Source organism: Prionailurus viverrinus, chromosome D1 (assembly GCF_022837055.1).
Source record: "Prionailurus viverrinus isolate Anna chromosome D1, UM_Priviv_1.0, whole genome shotgun sequence".
NCBI lineage: Eukaryota > Metazoa > Chordata > Mammalia > Carnivora > Felidae > Prionailurus > Prionailurus viverrinus.
Genome location: NC_062570.1, coordinates 1,529,064 through 1,549,770, shown reverse-complemented (window position 1 = coordinate 1,549,770; position 20,707 = coordinate 1,529,064). Strand labels below are relative to the sequence as shown.

General features: G+C 48.7%; 1 protein-coding gene across 4 annotated transcripts in view; it reads left to right on the top strand.

The window, feature by feature from the left end:
- The window catches only part of MMP12 (matrix metallopeptidase 12), a 44,412-nt gene continuing 23,705 nt past the window's right edge, over nucleotides 1-20,707 (top strand). For 3 of the 4 annotated variants that reach the window (XM_047824276.1, XM_047824278.1, XM_047824277.1), the window contains exon 1: nucleotides 1-201. The gene's annotated coding sequence lies outside the window, so the exon portion shown is untranslated. Of the gene's footprint in view, nucleotides 202-2,194; nucleotides 2,264-20,707 lie in introns of those variants that run through there. The other variant, XM_047824275.1, reaches the window with a different exon arrangement.

Genomic DNA, 20,707 nt, shown 5'->3' with positions numbered 1-20,707 from the left:
CCTGCCCGCACGTGTAGTGGTCGCCTGGCGGCGGCAGCCCAGGAGACCCCGACCGGGGAGCCCCGGAGGACCTCCAGTCGGGGAGGACCCGGTCCCCAGCGTCTCCAGGCCTGACCTCCCCTGGGAACCGACCCCTGCAGCCCAGGCCCTTCCTCCCCGGTGCGAAGGGTCAGCGCACAGGACCCCCGCGCCCCCGGACTGGTAAGGTCTTGTGCGGACGGAGTGGGGAGGGGGCGCGGTTGGGAACTAAGGCCTTGTGGCTTCTGCCGTCAGCACTTACAGAAAGAAAAGCGTACAAGTGGACCCGTGCCGTTCAAACCCAGTCCTTCCAGGACCGCCTGTGTACCCCTGTCCGGCGACCCTCCGGGACGCCCCTCTTGTTCCAGGGGCCAGCCCTCCTGGAGGAGCGCGCCGGGGCATTCAGCAGTCTTGCTGGCACACCGGCCTTCACGCAGCAGGACGGTGCCTGACCCTCCAGTCTGCTCCTCGGACCCCACGCGCCCCGTAGTATTTATCCCTCGTTTGTCCTCTGCCCTTCTGCTCTTGGCACAAAGCACGCTCATGTCTGCCTCAGGGTCCTTGTACCTGCCGTTGCTCCGTGGAGCTCAGTCCCCTGGTTCTTCACACTGCGGGCGGGTCCCGGACGGGCCACCCTGTCCCCTGCCCATCTGGTCTGTCACATCGCAGCCCCAGCACCCGTGCAGGGCCGTGCGCCCTAACGGTCCACCAGTGGATTGTGCGTTAGGAAACCTGGGCCACCGTCCTGCTGATCAGCTGTGAGCCCTGAGAAAACGCACTTTGCCTGTTAGGGCAGCAGTCTTACCTGGGAGGGATGGAGGGTGATTCCCCCACCAGGCTGTGCACCATCCGGGAGGCCCCCTAAGGCACGTGTGGAGGGCGGGGCATTGGTAAGAGGGGGCCTTGGTGGGAAGGCTCTGGGACCCTCCCACCCAGCGCCACCTGGCAAGGCCCACACAGTCCTGAGAGATGCAGGAGGCAGGGGGCCTGCGTTTGTTGGGCGGCGAAGGGACGATTCCACCCACTGCTTCCAGCCTCCGTTGCCCCACCAGGGAGTCACAGGCCAGGAAGAGTCCAGTTCTCCTGGCCTGAACCCCTCGGCCACCCTGGGCCGGAACCGACGCTCAGTTCCACAGCTGGATGACCCCGAGGAGCGGGGAGCAGAGCCGCTCTGTACGAAGGAAGGCTGCGTTTTGCTTCTGGAAGGGGGAAGGATGTTTGCAGGCAAACACAGAACATCCAACCGGAGCGCCGTCCTCTGCCCACGACTGCTGGCAGGGGTGTCTTCGTGTCCACCCCATGGAGGCGGGTAGCACGCACCCCCACTCCAGGGCAGGGTTCGTTCACCAAGTCTGTTTGACCTTTCGACCTTCACAAGATTTCCCCTTTCTGGAGAACACTTAGCACACAGTGAGCTGCAAACCAGCCGAGGGTCCGTCCTAAGTCCCGCGTGTCGTCTGACTTTGGTGGTAGTTGTGTTACTAACTAAGCCCCCTTACCGCAGCTGACACAGGTTATAGGCGCGCTGGCCAAGACGGGAGGGAGGACAGGCTACTGACGGCGGCAAGGAAGCAAACGGTCGCGGAAAGGAAGTCTGAAAAGCAGAATGACCCTCAGGTGAATCCCCTCGGTGGCTGGTCCGGTGGACCCCGTGTCCATGGACTAAGGGACGTCCCGGGTTGTGAAAAACACCTGGGCTGTGCGTGGGGCCCTTCTGTACACAGCAAGTCTCCGTGCACAGACAAGACTGGGTTATTTTGACTCTCGCACATAGAACAGACGGAAACGTTAAGTAAAAGCAACACGTTTTAGACGGATCTGGGGTTCACATGAAGATAAGGCCCTCGGGGGCTGTCTGTCCCTTTGCGGGTCGAAGGTGGTGGAGTCCCGGTCCCAGCCTCGACGCCACCTGGCCGGGCTGGAGGGACTCGGAAGCTGCCTCTCGCCGCGAGACTGTGACTCCTTCCCGGGATGTGACACTGCCGGGCTGGACGTGCCCACCTCAGGGACACCTCGCGTGTCACTCGCGTTCCTAGAAGGCGGGCCTGGGGAGGGGCCAGAGGCATCCGGGCAGAACCAGTCGGAAACGGACAGAATCCAGGTCCTTTGGGAACCCAGGCGACCCTGCCCTGTGCGCTGGCCTTCACAACTAACAGCCGTGGTGTCGCTCCTTGCTGCATCCCCGCGGGGGACAAACCTTCTAAAAATGTCACAGAGAATGGAAAAGAGCGTTATTCGAGCCACGGTAGGGACAGGTGCCTGGGTTACCCGGTTTTCACAACGAAGAGAGGCTCCCGGGAGGGGACATTTGGCACAGGGTTATGTATGGCTCTTACATAAAGACTTACAAACCATCCTCACGAGGGACATTCCAGAAAGTTCCACACTTTACGTTACGTTTTCAATACGTGCAAGTATGTTCAAGTGTAATCTTAGGGGAGCCAGGGAGGTTTTTGGTTTTTCTCACCTTTGTGTTTAGAATGCTGCTTTTTGGTTATTTATTTTTTTTAACAAATAATAATAATAATATTTTTTAAATAATAAAAAAGCAGATCTGCAGTGTGTGCTCGGGGCAGAAACAGAGCCCGTGCTGTGAGGTTTCACGGAATCATTTTGACCTTGGTAAATGTTAAATGTTAACGTAAAAAATTGGAAAATGTCAAATGTTAACGTAGGGCTTCCATGGGAGCCCAGGAGCAGGGCCACAGACATCAAAAGTAGAAAATTTCCGGGGCGCCTGGGTGGCTCAGTCACTTAAGCGTCCGGCCTCGGCTCAGGTCACGATCTCACGGTTTGTGAGTTCGAGCCCCGCATCAGGCTCTGTGCTTGGAGCCTGCTTCGGATTCTGTGTCTCCCTCTCTCCGTGCCCCTCCCCAACTTGTGCTCTGTCTCTCTATGTCTCTCAAAAACTAAATGTACAAAAAATTTTTTTTTAAAAAGTAGAAAATTTCCTTGATCAGGGTTTCCTTCGTGACAGGTTGGCCCACATCTAAAACAGGGGACGATCTGGGGCACCTGGGTGGCGCAGTCGGTTAAGCGTCCGACTTCAGCCAGGTCACGATCTCGCGGTCTGTGAGTTCGAGCCCCGCGTCGGGCTCTGGGCTGATGGCTCGGAGCCTGGAGCCTGTTTCCGATTTTGCGTCTCCCTCTCTCTCTGCCCCTCCCCCATTCATGCTCTGTCTCTCTCTGTCCCAAAAATAAATAAACGTTGAAAAAAAAAATTAAAACAGGGGACGATCTGAGGGAAGGGAGAGGTTCCATGGAAGACCGTGGGTTCCTCCACAGTCTGACTCATCCCTCCCTCGTCCCGACCCGACCCTGCGCTCCGCTTTGACCGTGGGAAAATGAAATCTTCGCTCCTTCCTTTTCGTTTCCTTCGAAAGGCAGCGTGTGTCTCACACGGGGTCCTTACCGGGAATGCAGATTGTAGGTGACACCCCAGGGGCTCGCGTCCAGTGGACACCCACGGGCCTCGCAGCAAGAGGCAACAACTCCTGCGGTGTGAGATGGGGCTTCCTGCCCGGAGGGTGCTTTCCTGGCCGGGCTTCCTTCCTCTGCCCTTCTTTCCTCTGATGACATCATAATCTCCGATGTCAGGACATGCTGACATCGTCCTGAAGGTAGACCTCACATGTGCACACGTATGCCGGAGGGGTCCCGATCGGCCACAAGTCGGTAGAAACTGTTCCTTCGTGCTCGTCACGTGAATGTCAGGGCTGGGTGTGAATGAGACGGAAGTACCTTCTAGGTTGAAAGAACCTTTCAGAAAAACGGAGAAGGTTTTCCAAGTTTATATAGATTATTCAAAACACACTGGGGAAAAAAACCCCCATAAAACGGAATTTTAAAACCTTTTGTTTTCTCAGGCATCGTTTTGCTCAGTTAATTCTACTTAGAACATGATCTAAAGAGGTGAAACTATTGCTTCCTTCTACTTTAAAATGAGGGCCTATCCGTTGCTTTCTTTTATTAATAATTCACAGAAAAGCAAAATTTCAAATCAGCTCCAAGTTAGTCAGGAGCGCAAACACCAGAGGCCAAAGTCAGGCACTAGTCATAGCTTTTGTTCAGGGAGGAGAGGGGAGGGTCCGGGCACTTCCTCCTTCTTGAACGATGTGTCACTCCCTTGCTTAAAACCCACCGGTGGTTCCAGTCAGCTGTGGGGACTAGAGGCACGCTCGCCTGCGTGGCTTACAAACGGGGTCTGACCCTGTGCACCTGCGGCCGTCTCTGGCTCCATGCGCTCCATCCCCTAACGTCCCTCCCCCTTCCCAGCGCCCTCCGTGCTTCTCTGATTCTTGCTTGAGTTTCCTGAAGACTCCACACCTGTCCCCTACTTGCCATTCTTCCTGTCCCGGCTAACTCCCTCTTCAACCTTCAGATCTCACTTTATTCTTTTTTTTGTTAGAAGTTTTTAAATGTTTATTTCTGAGAGAAAGAGAGAGACAAAGCATGAGCAGGGGAGGGGCAGAGAGAGAGGGAGACACAGAATCCGAAGCAGGCTCAAGGCTCCGAGCTGTCAGCACAGAGCCCGACGCGGGGCTGGAACCCATGAACCATGAGATCATGACCTGAGCCGAAGTCGGACACTCAACCGACTGAGCCCCCCAGGTGCCCCCGGATCTCACTTTCAATGTCACTTAATGTGGGAAGCCTCGGCTCACCTTAGGTCTGGGTTATGGGTGTGACTCCTTTATTCATTATAATTGCCTGTTTTCTGATGGGTTTTTTTTGCATTTTTTTAAATTTAATTTTTTAAATTTACATCCAAATTAGTTAGCATATGGTGCAACCATGATTTCAGAAGTAGATTCCTTAATGCCCCTTCCCCATTTAGCCCATCCCCCCTTCCACACCCCCTCCAGTAAGCCTCTGTTCTCCATATTTATGAGTCTCTTATGTTTTGTCCCCCTCCCTGTTTTTATATTATTTTTGTTTCCCTTCCCTTATGTTCTTCTGTTCTGTGTCTCAAAGTCCTCATATGAGTGAAGTCATATGATATTTGTCTTTCTCTGACTAATTTCATTGAGCATAATACCCTCCAGTTCCATCCACGTAGTTGCAAATGGCAAGATTTCATTCTTTTTGATTGCTTGAGTAATACTCCATTGTATATATACCACACCTTCTTTATCCAGTCATCCATCGATGGACATTTGGGCTCTTTCCGTACTTTGGCTCTTGTCGATAGTGCTGCTATAAACGTGGGGGTGCCTGTGCCCCTTCGAAACAGCACACCTGTATCCCTTGGATAAATGCCTAGTAGTGCAATTGCTGGGGCGTAGGTAGTTCTGTTTTAAGTTTTTTGAGGAACCTCCATACTGTTTTCCAGAGTGGCTATACCAGCTTGCATTCCCATATAATTGCCTGTTTTCTATTCCGTATTCTCGGCTAAGATCGTAAACTTGGATTATGGCAGGGAGGTGAGAGCCGTGTATATGCTTACACACACATGTGTGCACACACATATGTGCACAAATTGAACAGGAAAGAGGTAAACTGATTTGTGTCACTTCTCATGATCCGGTGCCCTGTCCTTAGGTCTCTCCGAGTGCTGGGTGCAGGAAAGCCTGGGGTACCCCAGAGAGGGAGTTAGTTCATGGGGAGGTTGCTGTGGGCTGGAGGAGACGGGCACACAGCCAGTGCCACCGTCTGGGCCCCAAACTGGGCCCCATGCTGTCGGGAGTCTTGAATATGGAAACACTGAAATAGAGAAGCTTTCTTTCTACGTGACCTCCCTAGAAGGTGTTTTGAAAGTCTCTTACCCCCTGAGTGAGCCGCATCTTGAAGAGGAACGCTCACATGGACGCGGCCCCCGCGTTGGGAGAGGCACAGCTGGGGTGTGGCTGTGTGTGTGCGTGTGGTGGGGAGACCCCTCGTCTCTGATGCGTGCATCTCTGCAGATGGCCCCCAGATAGCTTCTCTCCTTTGCTCCTCTGTTGGTGTCACGTAGTCTGGAAATCTTGAGTCAGTAAAGTGAGGCACTGGGGGGGTGGGGCCCGAAGTGCTCAGCCGCGTGAGCCCCCATCGCAGGTCTGGACAGGGCCCGCGGCTCCCAGGGTCCTGGCCAGAGTCCAGCTTCCATCTTGCCCCAGCAGACGTGCGCCACATTCGTGCCAACAGACCGCTGGCACCTGTGGGGCCACGGCCCGTGAGCCCACCTCTGCCGCGGGCTGTCGGGCGGGGATCAGAGAGGATTTATAACCTCTCAGTATTTAGAGGAGGAGTAGGTGGGCGTCCACTGGATCCTCCCTGGTGCTCCCCCTGCGGGATTTCGCTTCATAGCCCAGGACTCTGTGCTAGTTGGCTCCTTGGAGGTCACTGGGCATCATTACTCCGTGTCACCTGCTGTTCAGGGAGTCACTCGCCTTTGGACATGTGCTTCTGTAGATTCCACTCCCGCCTGAGCCGCTCATGTCCAAGGTCCCTCCGAGGGGATCCTGCCGGTTGGCTGAGCACCCCGCGTCCGGAGCCCCGCTGGGGCAGACCTCCGGTGCCCGTATCTCCAGACCATCTGCCAGCCCACGAGCGTCGTGGCACCTCTGTGGCCACAAGGGCAGGTCAGTTGTCCACAGCAGCGTGGCGGTCTTGGCTGAGAAAACCATGCTGTGTGCTGGCTGCACAGGGGCTGCGAGCTGGGCATTCAGAGCGCCCAGCCCGTACCTGCGGCCTCCCTTCGCCTGCTGAAGGCCTACTTGCTTTAAGTCATGTATGCAGTTATTCTCATCCCCGCCTAAACCACGCCAGCTAAGCAAAGGTGTAAGAGTCTAAATTAGATCATTCGGAGTCTTCTGCAAAAGAGGAAGGAAAAATAAGAACTCTTCAAACTTCAGTACCCGCTGTAGAGTGTTTCAGATTATTTAGGAAGATGTGGTCAGCTATTTCACTGTAAATTCACTCTGTCATCAGCAATGGCTCATGTGTCCGGGAATGGCTTCACTTCCTCCCCGATGGTCACCATAAAATTAAGACAGGGGATAAAAGCCATGTCTATATATAGACAACAGATTAATTCCTTTGCATGACACAATAGTTTGGGACACTTGTAGTGACTATTTTTGTAGAATTCGTACATAATGTGAGTTACAGAGCTTCTGTAATCCGCTCATTAAGCCGCCCACAAACTCGTCTGCCCAGTTTTCAGCCCAGCAGTTTGGTCACAAAGACCTAACCATCCTTCGTAAAGCCGTGGGGCTCGTATCACTGTGAGTCCTGTGCCGTGCTTAAGAGTAAGCCAGTAAGTTGACCTCGGTCTTTCTTCGTGCTTGTCACTGGCTCCTTACTGCCCCCCACCTCCATGGGGGCAGCGGGATCGGGTCATGGGCCCCCCAGGACCCTCCAGGGTCGTGGTTCTTGGCTCCCTGCAGCCACCTCTACAGAGTGTGGATGTGGATGTCACCCGCCTCTCCACGGGCGACCTGTCCCCAAGTCTTTGCCTTGTCTTGGGAAAAGAGGCGGAAACAGCTGAGAAGAGATGAAGCTTGAGTCTCCTGTCACTAGAGAATTCAAGTTCTCAGAACCGAGAATTTCAACATGGGATTCTCAACTCTGGTTATTCCCTGGGGCCAACCGCCGTGTTTTAGATGCCCACACTCTAGCACAAACCTGGAGGTTCTGAGGCCAAAGTCAGGGGCGAGGACGGGCGAGTGCTCGTGTTCTCAGATTCTAGTGGTCGTGTTCCGGTTCAGGCAGGGTTGAAGCCAGTGATTCGGATGAGATGCTTATGTTTGCTCTTGTTCCGCACTCCAGCCAGGAGCGCAAACCGTGTTTCCCTAGGTCGCAGGTGCACACATTGCTGCCGTTCCCGTCTTGTCGGGGAAGGACCTGGGCTCGGAGAGGCCCGGGCTCCGTCCACCAGAGACAGGCAAGGAAGAGTGTGTGGAGTCAGCAGACAGACTCATTCAGCAAAGTCCACCTGACTTCAGATACGAGTTCCCTCTGAACCCGCTTGTGGCTCAGGAGGGCTTCTGCTGCCCAGGTGTCGCGTTTGCTTTGGGGGGCATCAGTTATCAGTATGTCTTTTGTGCACCAGTACTGCGATGTGAGGGCGCTGAGCCAGAGGCGGGCAGAGTGATGAGCGTCCCAACCTCACCTTTCCTTCTCCCGGGCCCCCACACCTGTGCCCCTTCCTGCCAGTGCTTGGGGTGGAGCCAGACAGAGACCAGCTCCTTGGCGGCCCCCTGAACAGTGTCTAGTCTTTTTCTCCCAAGGGAGGCGCTGGGAGCTGGCACTTTTCTGCTTACCCGCCGTGCCGATCCGGGGAGGGGCATCCTCTGGGGAGTACCTGCCAATTTTGCCCTCATTGGGATGCAGGAGCCACTCAGCTCCCTTCCGGATTTCTCACGAACGGACCTGGCCCGGAGTGGTGTTGGATCCGTGTCTGCAGGTGGGGAGGGCGAGTGTGGGGGTGCCCCTGCTGCCGTCCGGCTGATATTGCCGCACACGCGGTTTACGTCCTCGTTGTGGTGCTGCTTTGTGTCCATTTCCCAAAATTCACCAAAATACACGTTACCGTATGAAAATTATACATCAGTAAATGAGACGAAAATAAGTTCGTAAAAATTTAATGTCACAAAAAATTTGTAAACCAGCAGTATGTTGTAAACTGCTTCTAGAAACCATCCTTCAGCACCAAACAATTTATATATCTGTCATTCAATTCCACTTAGAAAATAGCCTTGCATAGACAAAATTTTCTGATATACAGGCTATGCTTGCTTTTACTGTTCTTTTTTTTTTCTCTTTGTTCTCAAAATTGATTCCAGCGATACTCTCTTTCTCAGGACGGTGAGGAAGTCACGTAGGGATCACCATTTCTAAATAAAAAGTGGGTCGCATCCTACATGTACCACTGCTCAGTGCCTAAACAAACGTCTGATACGTAGTGGACATTCGTTAACATTTCTTTGAATGAATGGATGTAGTTTTCTTCTTTGATAATCCACTGTCAAAAGAGTGAAGAGAACCAGACCTTACAGTCAGATCCTTGATTTTGCCAGTTAGGGGCGGTGCGGTCTCAGACGGTCTCAGCCTCGTCTACCCACCCGTGTCAACAGGGATGATAATAATCCAGCAACTCGTAAAGTGAGCTTCAAAAGAGCTAAAGAAAAAAGACAGCTTTCCATCGTCTGAGTGTTGTCACCTGGACAAGAATTCCCATTGGTTCTTCTCACCCGACAATCTTATCTGGCTGATTACGGAGCATTTGTGTCGATTCCAATCCACATTCGGGATGCTTGAAATGCCGACCAGACTGGTGTTTTCGACACTTTGTCCTTCTCCCCCCAACCTAATTGCATCACTCATTTCTACTGTCCATGGTTTGCTAGAGCCTGGCAGTGCCTAACATGAACTAGATACAAACAGGAACCTTCAATAAATCCCCTGTAATCAGGTGTTTATGGCCCTTGCTTTCCACGTTCGCCAAGCTCTCTCCCTGGCCAACCAGGTGCCCGTGCGGCACATGAGAGCGGAGCCCTGGTGGAGGAGCGTCCTGCCATCTGTTCGTATCATACTTTGCTTGTGGCTTAGTTTCCTCATGCTTCTCCAGTGCTTGTACCTCTAGGCGGTGGCTTCTGGTTCCAGCCTCCGCTCTGCAGTCTTGACTTCCTCCTCATGGGTCTCCGTCCCACCACCATCCACCATCCAGTCATGGACCTCGCCTCTGCCACCCGCGATCCACTGTCACAAAAGGCAAACTCCAGTTCATATCCTGCAAACCCAGGCAGTGGTCGTGTTGTTAGATACTCTGAGTTTGTGGTAGTTGCCTCACGCCCTTGTTTTCTTTATTTTTCTAAAAACTAATCTATTATATATTTATATATGATATGTATTATGATGCGTATATTTAACGTATATTGTAATAATTTGTTGCATTCGTTGTTTCTATAATTTTATGTCTACCCTAAATAGTCTATTTATGGTAGAAAGAAAATATTACAGATATCATTGAAGCTCCCCACGTCCCAGGGATCCAGAGTTTTCTGTTTGAACTAGAAGTTGACTCACTGCTCTAGGGTAATGGCATGCCTGACTGAAAATTACTTGGTAACATTTAAGCTCCCGAAGAGTATGGTTTGGAGATCAGCCTAGGATGCTCCTGTTCTCTCTTCCTTTGAGGCTGGCCTAGCAGAAGGCTCACTCTCTGGCTCCTCAATCCTGGGAGGGCTGATACAGCTCAGATTTTGCATGACACCCAGCTCCAAGACGCTTTTGGCCCCTCTCAGCAGACCTGGAGACCGACATTGTCACATTAGAAAGGCTGGCACATGACTCAGGGCCATCGGACCCTAAACTTTTGTGACAAGACTGATTTCCTTCTTCATCCTTCCCTCTTTTGGAAAGAAAGATTGTGTTTGTTTTCTAGCATAATACCGTGTCAGTTCTGCCTCGAGAAAAAGTCAAAATTCACCTAGAAGCATTGGACACGGCCTGTCACGTTTCCATAGGCTCCGTGACGTTGCCTCTGGCTTCATATTTTCAGTTTTCCTTCCAAAGCTCTGCCTTCCTGCACAGTTTCAGACTGGAGACTGGACTGAATTTTCCAGACCTTCGTGATGCCTCTTCTTATAGCCATGCCAGGTGGAGAGGAGCACTCGTCCCACGATGCTGCAAGGGGTAGTTAATGGGCCGTCTCTTCTTGGGAATGCATGAGCAACAGGTGACTCATCCTGTCCCTCTGTTATAGACCCAGTTACTTACATGAGACCTGCCACGCGGCAAATGCCGTGTCCCTGAAAATACATCTCAGACTTCTCCCTGTCCTCTCTGCTCTTTGTCACTGCTTTGTTTTTCTTCCTGGTATGTAAACGTCAAATACACTATACACTGTATTTTTTAAATTTGAAAAATTCTATTTATTATTCAGCCGTAAGGCATGTTCAGCTTTAATAGATATTACCAATTTTGTTCCCAGAATGGTTGTACCCGTTGATGCAGCTCCCAGGCAAGTAGGAGATTCTGACTATTCCAAACCATATCCAACCTTTGGAGCTATGAGGTTATTTTCTTTTTCTTCTTTTGAAAAATTTTTTTAAGTGTACTCTTTAATCCCCATCCCCTGTTTTCCCCATACGCCTCCCCTCCCACTACCCCTGGTAGTGTGTTCTCTCTCTCTTTTTAAATGTTTATTTATTTGAGAGAGAGTGAGAGCAGAGGAGGGGCAGAGAGAGAGTGAGAGAGAACCCCAAGCAAGCTCCACGTGTCAGTGCAGAGCCCAATGCGGGACTCAGTCCCAGAAACCATGAGGTCATGAGCTGAGCCAAAAGCAACAGTTGAACGCTTAGCCAACTGAGGCACCCAGGCACCCCCCCATCAGTGTGTTCTCTATAGTTAAGAGTCTATTTTTTGGTTTCTCTCTCTCTTTTTTTTTTCCCCTTTGCTCATTTGTTTTGTTCCTTAAATTCCACATATGAATGAAATCATATGGTATTTGTCTTTATCTGACTGATTTATTTACTTAGCATTATAGTCTCTAGCTCCTTTCATGTTGTCACAAATGGCAAGATTACATTCTTTTTGATGGCTGAGTAATATTCCAGTGTGTGTGTGTGTGTGTGTGTGTGTGTGTGTGTGTGTATACATACATAGCACATCTCCTTTATCCACTCATCAGTCGGTGGACACTGGGCTATTTGCATAATTTGGCTGTTGTTGACAACACTACTATAAACATTGGACTGCATGGAACCCTTTGAATCTATATTTTTGTATTCTTTGGGTAAATACCTAGTAGTGCAGTTGCTGGGTCGCAAGGTAGTTCTCTTTTTAACTTTTTGAGGAACCTCCATCCTGTTTTCCAGAGTGACTGCACCAGTTCACATTCCCACCAACAATGCAAAAGGGTTCCTCTTTCTCCACATCCTCATCAACGTCTGTTGTTGCCAGAGTTGTTAATGTGAGCCATTCTGACAGGGGTGAGGTGGTATCTCATTGTGGTTTTGATGTGTATTTTCCTGATGATGAGTGATGTGGAGCATCTTTTCATGTGTCTGTTAGGCATCTGGATGTCTCCTTTGGAGAAGTGTCTATTCATGTCTTCTGCCCATTGTTGTAATTGGATTGCTTGTTTTTTGGGTATTGAGTTGTATCAATTCTTTATATATTTTGATACTGACCCTTCATCAGCTATGTCATTTGCAAATATCTTCTCATAGTCCATAGGTTGTCTTTTTATTGATTGTTTCCTTCACTGTGCAGAAGCTTTTTATCTTGATGAGGTCTCAATAGTTCGTGTTTGCTTTTGTTTCCCTTGCCTCCGGAGACTTATATAGAAAAATGTTGCTACAGCTCATGTTAGAGAAATTACTGCCTGTGTTCTCTTCTAAGATTTTTATGGCCTCAGGTCTCATTTTTAGGTCTTTAATCCATTTTCAGTTTATTTTGGGGTATGGTGTAAGAAAGGGGTCCAGTTTCATTCTTCTGCATGTTGCTGTCCAGTTTTCCCAGCACCATTTGTTGAAGAGACTGTCTTTTTCCCACTGGTAATTCTTTCTTATTCATCAAAGATTAATTGACCATATAGTTAGGGTCCATTTCTGTGTTTCTTTTCCATTCCATTGATCTATGTGTCCGTTTTTTTGTTTTTGTTTTTTTTTTTTTTGTCAGTACTGTGCTGTTTTAATCACTACCACTGCATAATATAACTTGAAATCTGGAACTGTGATGCCTCCAGTTTTCCTTTTTCAGGATTGCTTTGGCTATTTGAGGACTTTTATGATTGCATACAAATTCCATTGTTCTACCTCTGTGAACAGTGCTGGTGGTGCTTTGATGGGGAGTGCTCCAAATCTCTAGCTGGCTTTGGGCAGTGTGTTGAGACATTTTCATCTTAACCATCCTGGTAGCTTGGGTACTTTCACTGTGATCTTAATTTGCATCTCCCGACTGCTAGGTTTTCATATGCTTATTGACCACTTAGATAGTCTCTATTTTATGAAGTGTCCTAGGTTTTTGCCTATTTTTTAAAAAACTGAATTGTCTTACCAATTTCTTATTGATCGGTAGGAGTTTTTTATGTACTTTGTATATGAATTCTTTGTCATTTATGTAACACATGTACACATTTATTATATGTACAAACATACAGATAGATTTATAAGCAACACAGGAAATCTAAAAGCCAAAAGAGAAAAGGTGGACAGATACCATCACACATCCCCCCAAAATTTTTGGTGTTCAGGATGATAAAAGACACCAAGACATCATATTATAGATGATACTATATAGATAGTATGTATAATTGACTATATATAACTGACTGTATGTATCAATATACCATATGTATAATTGAACCAGCCCAATCCATTCCTGAGTTCAGAGAAATGAGATGAGTTATATGATCACCTATACACATTTAGAAGAATGTCCATACCACCTTTATTCCCCATATCCCCAAACTGGACATAATGATATATCTAGAATAGATTAAAAAACTGATGACATGTTCATAAAATGGGATACCACACAACATAAAGAATAAATTTCAGCTCTGCGCGACAACACGAGTGAAAGAAGTCAGACACAAGATAGTACATATTAGGATTCTATTGATATTGAGGCAAAACAAATATTTACTGATACCAATCAGGTAGTAGTTACCTTGCGGGGGGTCTTTCCCGTGGAGGGAGGGAGAACAGGAAGCCTGGGAGGCTGGGACCATTCTCTCTTGCTGTGGGGGGTGGTTACAGAGGTATATGCATATGTGAATGTTAAGCGAGCCGTGTGCTTGACCGTATATGGTATGAGGTAAGGATTGGTGTGTGTTCTGTTTACTGCTATATCCTCAGTGTCTGGGAAGCACCTGTCACACAGCCCGTGCTCGGGTGCGGAACCAACATTGCACAGTGAACGTGCATTCACCCAGTGTCCACACTGAAACAGCACCCCTGGTAACCACAACCCAGATGTTGATGTTTTATCTACTTTTCTTCAAACATGTTGCTCATTAGCTGAGTCATGTTTAGAAAGGGTTAACCTGTAGAAAGAGCCCATGTAGAGATGTATGTGGAACCGAGAACCACACCGGTGTTCTTCGGCCGGACAGCTGTATGGTCCCAGAGCTTCGGGGAAACCAGGCTTGTTTCCAGTGGACATGTCTAGACAGCTGTGAGTAGTGAATCATATGCACACTTACAGGAACCTGAAGAAACTCTGGCCTGTGTCCAAAATGGGGATTTTAGCAAGAGCTTAGGAATTAATCTATAGCAAGATGAAAGTTAAGAAGAGGCAAGCGTACAAGGGAACTTGGTGTAGGACAAAGGTGGCATTTTAATTCTATTGGGGACTTGATGGTTAATTTGAAAAGCAATCCTGGGACAATTGGCTATGAGAAGAAAAACGTTAGGTTCCTATTCATGCTACATATAGAATTAAATTCAGCTTTGGTTAAAGATCCGTATGTAAGAGCTGTATACAAGCAAATATAAAAGATGTTAGAAGAAAGTTTACGAGAATATGCCGGTCACTTTAAGAGTGGAGAAGACGCACTTAAACAATGTAGGAAAACTAAAAGCCAAAAGAGAAAAGATGGGCAGGTATTATCACATAAAAAACCTTCTCCACTGTTCGGAATGCCGTAAGATATTATAAATAGACTCAAAATGGTAACCAGGAGAAAATATTGGCTGTGAATATAGATAGTCATTTCCTTTATAATTATAAAAGAGCTTTTACAGATTTGTAAGATGAAAGAAATTAACTCAGTAAAAAAAGAAAGAAAGAAAGAAAGAAAGAAAGAAAGAAAGAAAGAAAGAAAGAAAGAAATGTGAAAACTAACGACCTGAGCAGGAAATGCAAAGGAAAGCATGAGTGTAAAAATGTTGAACCTCTCCAGTAGCCCTCAAATCAAGCCAGGAATAAGATGCCATTATTTCACTGCTAAGATGGGCGAACACGGGTTCGCTTTCTCATTTCTTTGGTTCTTTGGGTGTATTTTGGACGTTGCCTTCTTAAGTGCTTTTCAAAGTATAATGTGAAATTTATTATTTCCTTTGGAAGGTGGGGGCTACTGGGTGAGAAGGTCAAATGCATAGTGTACGTTGGACACTTGACCGAGAAGGGGACAGCTGCTTAGACACGGGAAGGCAGTGCCAGAGCTGCACCCCACACCCAGCTCCCAGGGACGGCCGGCTCTCCTGGCTCCTACTTTTCAACACTTTGCCTCCCACACAGGCACAAGAACCCACAGGCATTCTCACCTCTTGACATTTTTTGGGAACAAAGCCTTTGTTTTAAAAAATGACAAAACTTGTAACTCGGGCAGAAGACAGCGTGTCCTTTTAGTGTCCTACCAGGGCATCGTGTGACGGGTCCGCCCATGGGTTATTTAATCAGGTAGGAGAATGCAATTTTATTGGACTGTTATTCACTATTGATTAAAATCTAGGCTTAGAGAAGCAACGTGTTAATTTATAATTTTTGCCTCTCAGCACTGTCAGTGGTTTCTGTCCAGTAGGAAAGATAACCCCGATGGTGGTGGTTTCATTGTCCTGTAGGACAATAAACCACGTCATCATTGTCCTCTGGCTAGGACAAAAGAGGACTAAAGCAGAAAAAAAGCGTCTATCCAACCACCAAAAAAGAATCTAAGATTGTTTCAAATTGAAGTAAAAAAAAATGATAAAAGCTTTGGTTCACATTAAGGAATGAGCCTTTAAGAGGGAGTATAATTTGTGAGCTAATAGGGTGATCCTCTGGTAAGTATTTAGGGGTTCACCTAGATGGAAAGGAAGCTTTCCCCCCACCCCCAGGAAATCACCCAGTACCGCCACACCCACCACTGGGCACACTCCCATCTCAGGTGGGTACTTCATACCCTTCCTGGGTCATGTGGGAGAAGTCCGCAAAAGAAGGGAGGGGCCAGATCAGAGAGATGTCTTTGTCATACTTTGAATGACCAAGAAATTTGACCTTGGAAAACTGGGCTACAACTCTACCTTTCTCTCATGCATTCTCTACGCAGCCACCAGAAGGACATTTCTGATGAAAATTCAACCCTTTCCTGCCTCTGCTTAAATTCTTCATTTCCTCCTAGTGCCCTTAGGATTGAATTGGAGCCGTTGCATCATCGAGGCCCCTGATTTCCTCTGCAGTCCCATCCCTAGAGATACCTTCCCTCCCCAACACACATGCATGCACACATACACCCACACACATGCACACGCACACATGCACGCATGCATGCACACACTTAACATGCAAGCATGCATACACAGGCTTGCACATACATAAGCACACACTCCCCTCAGCTCCAGCCATTCTCTCTGGCTTTGCACACTCACTTCCCAGTTCACTTGCCTCAGCCCCTGCTTTCCGTCTATATGCTCGCCTGGTTTAAGACTCCCCTTACACTTCCTCTGGGAAGCCCTCCCTGCCCCTCCTGTGTGTTTCCCAGGCTCCACGACAACATACTCACTGCTTGATCCCCATAGGGCCCCCAGGGCAGTTACCCCAGGACAGCCTCCTTCATTACACCATGAGCCCCTTGAGAGCAAGAACTGTGTCCCCAGAACCTAACACCAGGCCTAGCATACACTCAGCAAATATTTATGGAATTAGTGGTTGAAAGAATATTACCTTTTAAAAAAAAAAATATGGGGCACCTGGGTGGCTCAGTCAGTTAAGCGTCCGACTTCGGCTCAGGTCATGGTCTCGCAGTTTGTGAGTTCGAGCCCCATGTCAGGCTCTGTGCTGACAGCTCAGGGCCTGGAGCCTGCTTTGGATTCTGTGTGTGTGTGTCTCTCTCTCTCTGCCCCTCCCCTGCTCATGCTCTGTCTCTCTCTGCCTCAAAAATAAATAAAACATTTTTAAAAAATTAAAAAATATATACTTTGGAATTTTGAAATAAAACTTGTATTCTAGAAAATTTGGAAAGCACAACAATGCCCAAGGCAAGAAGTTCAAATCAGCTGTAATCCCCCCTACTCCGAGATAGCCCCTTTTAGTTGATGCATTAATCTTGAGAAAGGGGACACCACGTAAAAAAGGAGACTGTGGGAACTTTCTGGCAACACCGTGTCTCACACAGAGAATGGAATTAAAAGACCAGTTAGAAGAGGGTCCAGACTCCAGGTATAAAATGACAAGCGTGTGGACCAGATGGGACGAAGGGAGGCCTGAGATGCATGTGGTTACCAGGATGTTTGGTGGCCGGGCCTGGAAATTGATTCGGGGCGGTGGTGAGCCAGTGGGAGGACCGTCTGCTGACCTGAGGTTAATACGCAGCTAAATAAATGGAAGATTTTGAGATTGGGTGAATGGAGGTGTCCTGCCCTCATCTCCTCCCTCATCAAATATTTATCAGGCATGTCTTCTGCACCCGGCGCTGGTCTGCTCACTGGGAAAGTGGAAGAACTGCCACCACACGGCCACACGGCTTTGTTTGCCCTTTGCCTTCACCCCTGCACTGGCCACAGTGACCACATTTTAAGCAACTTCTTGAGAAGTTGATGAGAGAACAGACATGTTGATCGTGGACTGGCGGTTGTGGGCTTTCTGGAGGAGGAGCCAGGAGTCATCACCGTGTAACACAGAACAGCTCAGTCCGTTGGCCCCGGTAGGAAATGGTTTTCCTCCAGGTCGTGTAGCTGTGTCTTCCTTTTCCTCACACGTCCCCTTGCTTCCACCCTGCATGTGGGGTCACTGCTTGGGTTTCGATCTGGACCTGTGTCCCCTGAACTGCAGCCCCTCGTCCTCAGGGTAACAGGTGCATCAGTGAACACATCAGCAAAGCCCCCAGCCTTGTCCAGAGTCAGCTCTGGTGGTGGGAATGTGGTGCCTCTGGGAGAGCTCTCAGATTTAGGCCTGGAGAGCCATCGAGGAACGCTAAAATGTCCTTGAAAGGAGCGCCATGGTGGCTCAGTAGGTGAGGCTTCAGACTCTTGGTTTTGGCTCAGGTCATCATCTCGTGATTTCATGAGTTCAAGCCCCATGTGGGGAGGGCTCTGCGCTGATAGTGTGGAGCCTGTTGGGCATTTTCTCTGTCCCTCTCTCTCTGTCCCCTCCCTGCAGATGCTCTCTCTGTCTCTCTCGAAGGAATAAACTTAAAAAAAAAAAAAAGTCCATGAAAGAATGTTCAAAGCACAGACATATTCCTTCAATCCCCCCGAGCATATGCGGTGATGATGGGAGGAATGTGTGTTCAGGGCTGTGACACATGTGGTGAGATGGCATCTTCCTGGCCAGAGACCTAGGAGACACTTGTTTGAGACAGAGGCATAAAAACCCCTGATTGTGCAATGGCTACTTTTTCGTTGGTGCCAGATGTGAACGGGCCAGATTCCTTTGTGAGGAAAATTGGGAATCCGTCTCACTAATAAAAAAGTCCCTTGATAGTCAATAGCTAGAAAATTTAAGAAACGTCAGAAGAAAAAAGCACTATATAAGTTAAATGGCCCCATTAGGGTTACATGAGTGGTACTTTGAGATCAATCATTTGAGATTTAGGATTTGGATACTTTTCTCTGTACGTATATTACATAGCAATACAAATTTTATCTAAAAGCAAAATTGCTCTGGATACAGTGTCTTCTAAAAAAAAAAAAAAACAAGAACACAACAAACCGGGAGAATCTGTCTCTGTTTCTCTGATGAGGAGAACGGTTGCAGACTTAGGACAGAACCTTCGAGGCAGCTTTCCAGGCTTCAGACTCTGGGCTCGGTCAGTGGGGACACACCACATCCTAATTCCACTTCACTGGCTGGTTGACCGCTGGCACATTATTAAAACTCTCCGAGCTTCGTGGAACCCATCCGCAAAATGGGAATAACATCACTCTCTCGGGGTCATTACGGGCTTGAACGGGATGACGTGTTTACAGTGTCCGGTCGAGGCTTTGCTGCACAGAACCCCCTCATGAATGTTGGGTCCTCACTCGCTCCAACAATGTCCCTCTTTCCCACCTTTGTGGGCTTTCCTCCGTCTGAGCTCCCAGGGAAGCCAAAGGGAGATGCTAAGGGGCAAATATGCCAAGGAGTGGGAGGCAGGAGAGGCCCCGGGAGGAGCCGAGGTCAGCCAGGTGCTGGCACTCATGAACACAAGGAAAATGTGAAGGGATCTCTGTCACTGTCGAAACCCGGCCAGATGCTGCCGCCCGGGTGCCAACGATAACAAGAGTAGCTGAAATTAGAGTATTTGCTCACCGCGCAGATTTTCCCCACAGAAAACTAGGAGGAGTAGGTCAAAAAACGGCAATATGATCTATGAAAATAGTGGATTTTCCCAGGGTATGAGTATAGCAGGGAATCTGGGGTTCCTTTTTGGTACCAGTCTTACAGGAACGTTTGGTTGACTCATTAAAATCCACTCAGTGGCAACTTTCGTGTGTGCCATCTTCTGACATGGGGTTTTGGGGAATTGGGATATCCTGTCGTCAGCAGCCTGTGACATGAACTTGCTTTTCTTAAAATGGTTTCCCCTGAGTTGTCCACTCTCCCTCACGTGGTGCCTAAGGTAACTCGATCAAGGTTCATCTAGCAATAGAATCTGCACGGTCATTAGCTCTAAAACTTCCCCAGGTTCCTCCCTCCCTTCCTTCCCTGGGGACCCTCCTGCCTTCGTCGTGTCTCCTCTTCTGTGCCTTCTTCACGTCAGGTTTACCCCGGCCGTAGGCTGCAGATTGGTGTGCTTGGATGGTGGGTGACCTGAGGGATCCCTTCCTCGTCACACATCACCAGTTCAGTGGTCCCCCACTGATACCTCGTCTCCTTGGGGTGAGGAGGTCGCTGTTTTCTTGAATACTATGCCACCTTAGACCCCAGTAGGTGGCATTTTTCTCTTTGTGTATTTCTTACGTGGGGGCCAAGGGCAGGCTGCCCCAAAATGTGCCACTTTGGCATATCAGTTATTTGAAATAAGTTACTTAAGAGATAGCCTGTGCAGGAAGGACACCGAGACCCTCCTCTGCCGCCCTGGACACAGGAATACATCTCCAGGTGAACGTTGCGGTCCTTGTACCAGGACGTAAAGACACATCCTCATCACCAGAGATGGGACGTTCAGAGCCAAGCAGGCTGTGTAAACAACCCTTGTTACTTTTTACTGATGTGCTCCCCCAGTCCAAAGTCTGTTGAGGATTCCTTACTGATTAAAAATCCCACAGTTCAGTTTTCCTTTCTCGGTCAGTGCCTCACAGATTTACGGTTTCTTTGTCTAGAAACTACGACAGCTGTCTGCATCGGTCTCTTCTCTGGGTCTCAATTTCATTATTGGGCCTCCACGTACACGTTATACAACGGGTTTTTTCTATTGTTAATTTGTCTCATGTAAATTTAATTCTTAGTCCAGCTGGAAGACCTTGAAGGTCAGAGGAAGAAATTTTCCTTCCCTTCACTTCATTGTAAAGTAATGATCGAGCCCACCAAACTGTGACTTAGAGGACATTTGTTATTGAAAATTACATAGTGCTTAAATGCAAACGATACTCCAATGGTGATACCACATGTGGATACCAGGGTTCCATCCATGGCTCAGTGGAACATCTGACCTGGTCTGTCCCTGATGCCCTATGGCCTTGGGCCAGCCTCTACCTTTGAAGAGACACCTGAGGAAGGGGAAACATACAGAAGAGGTGACACATGGAGTCTAGTACTTTGACCTTAGCATCTCCAGTCCATTTGTTGATTGTTACTACAGAAACAGGGGCTGGTACTCAGGAAGGCTCTTGGTCTCTCACCCATCAGTGTGTGATAC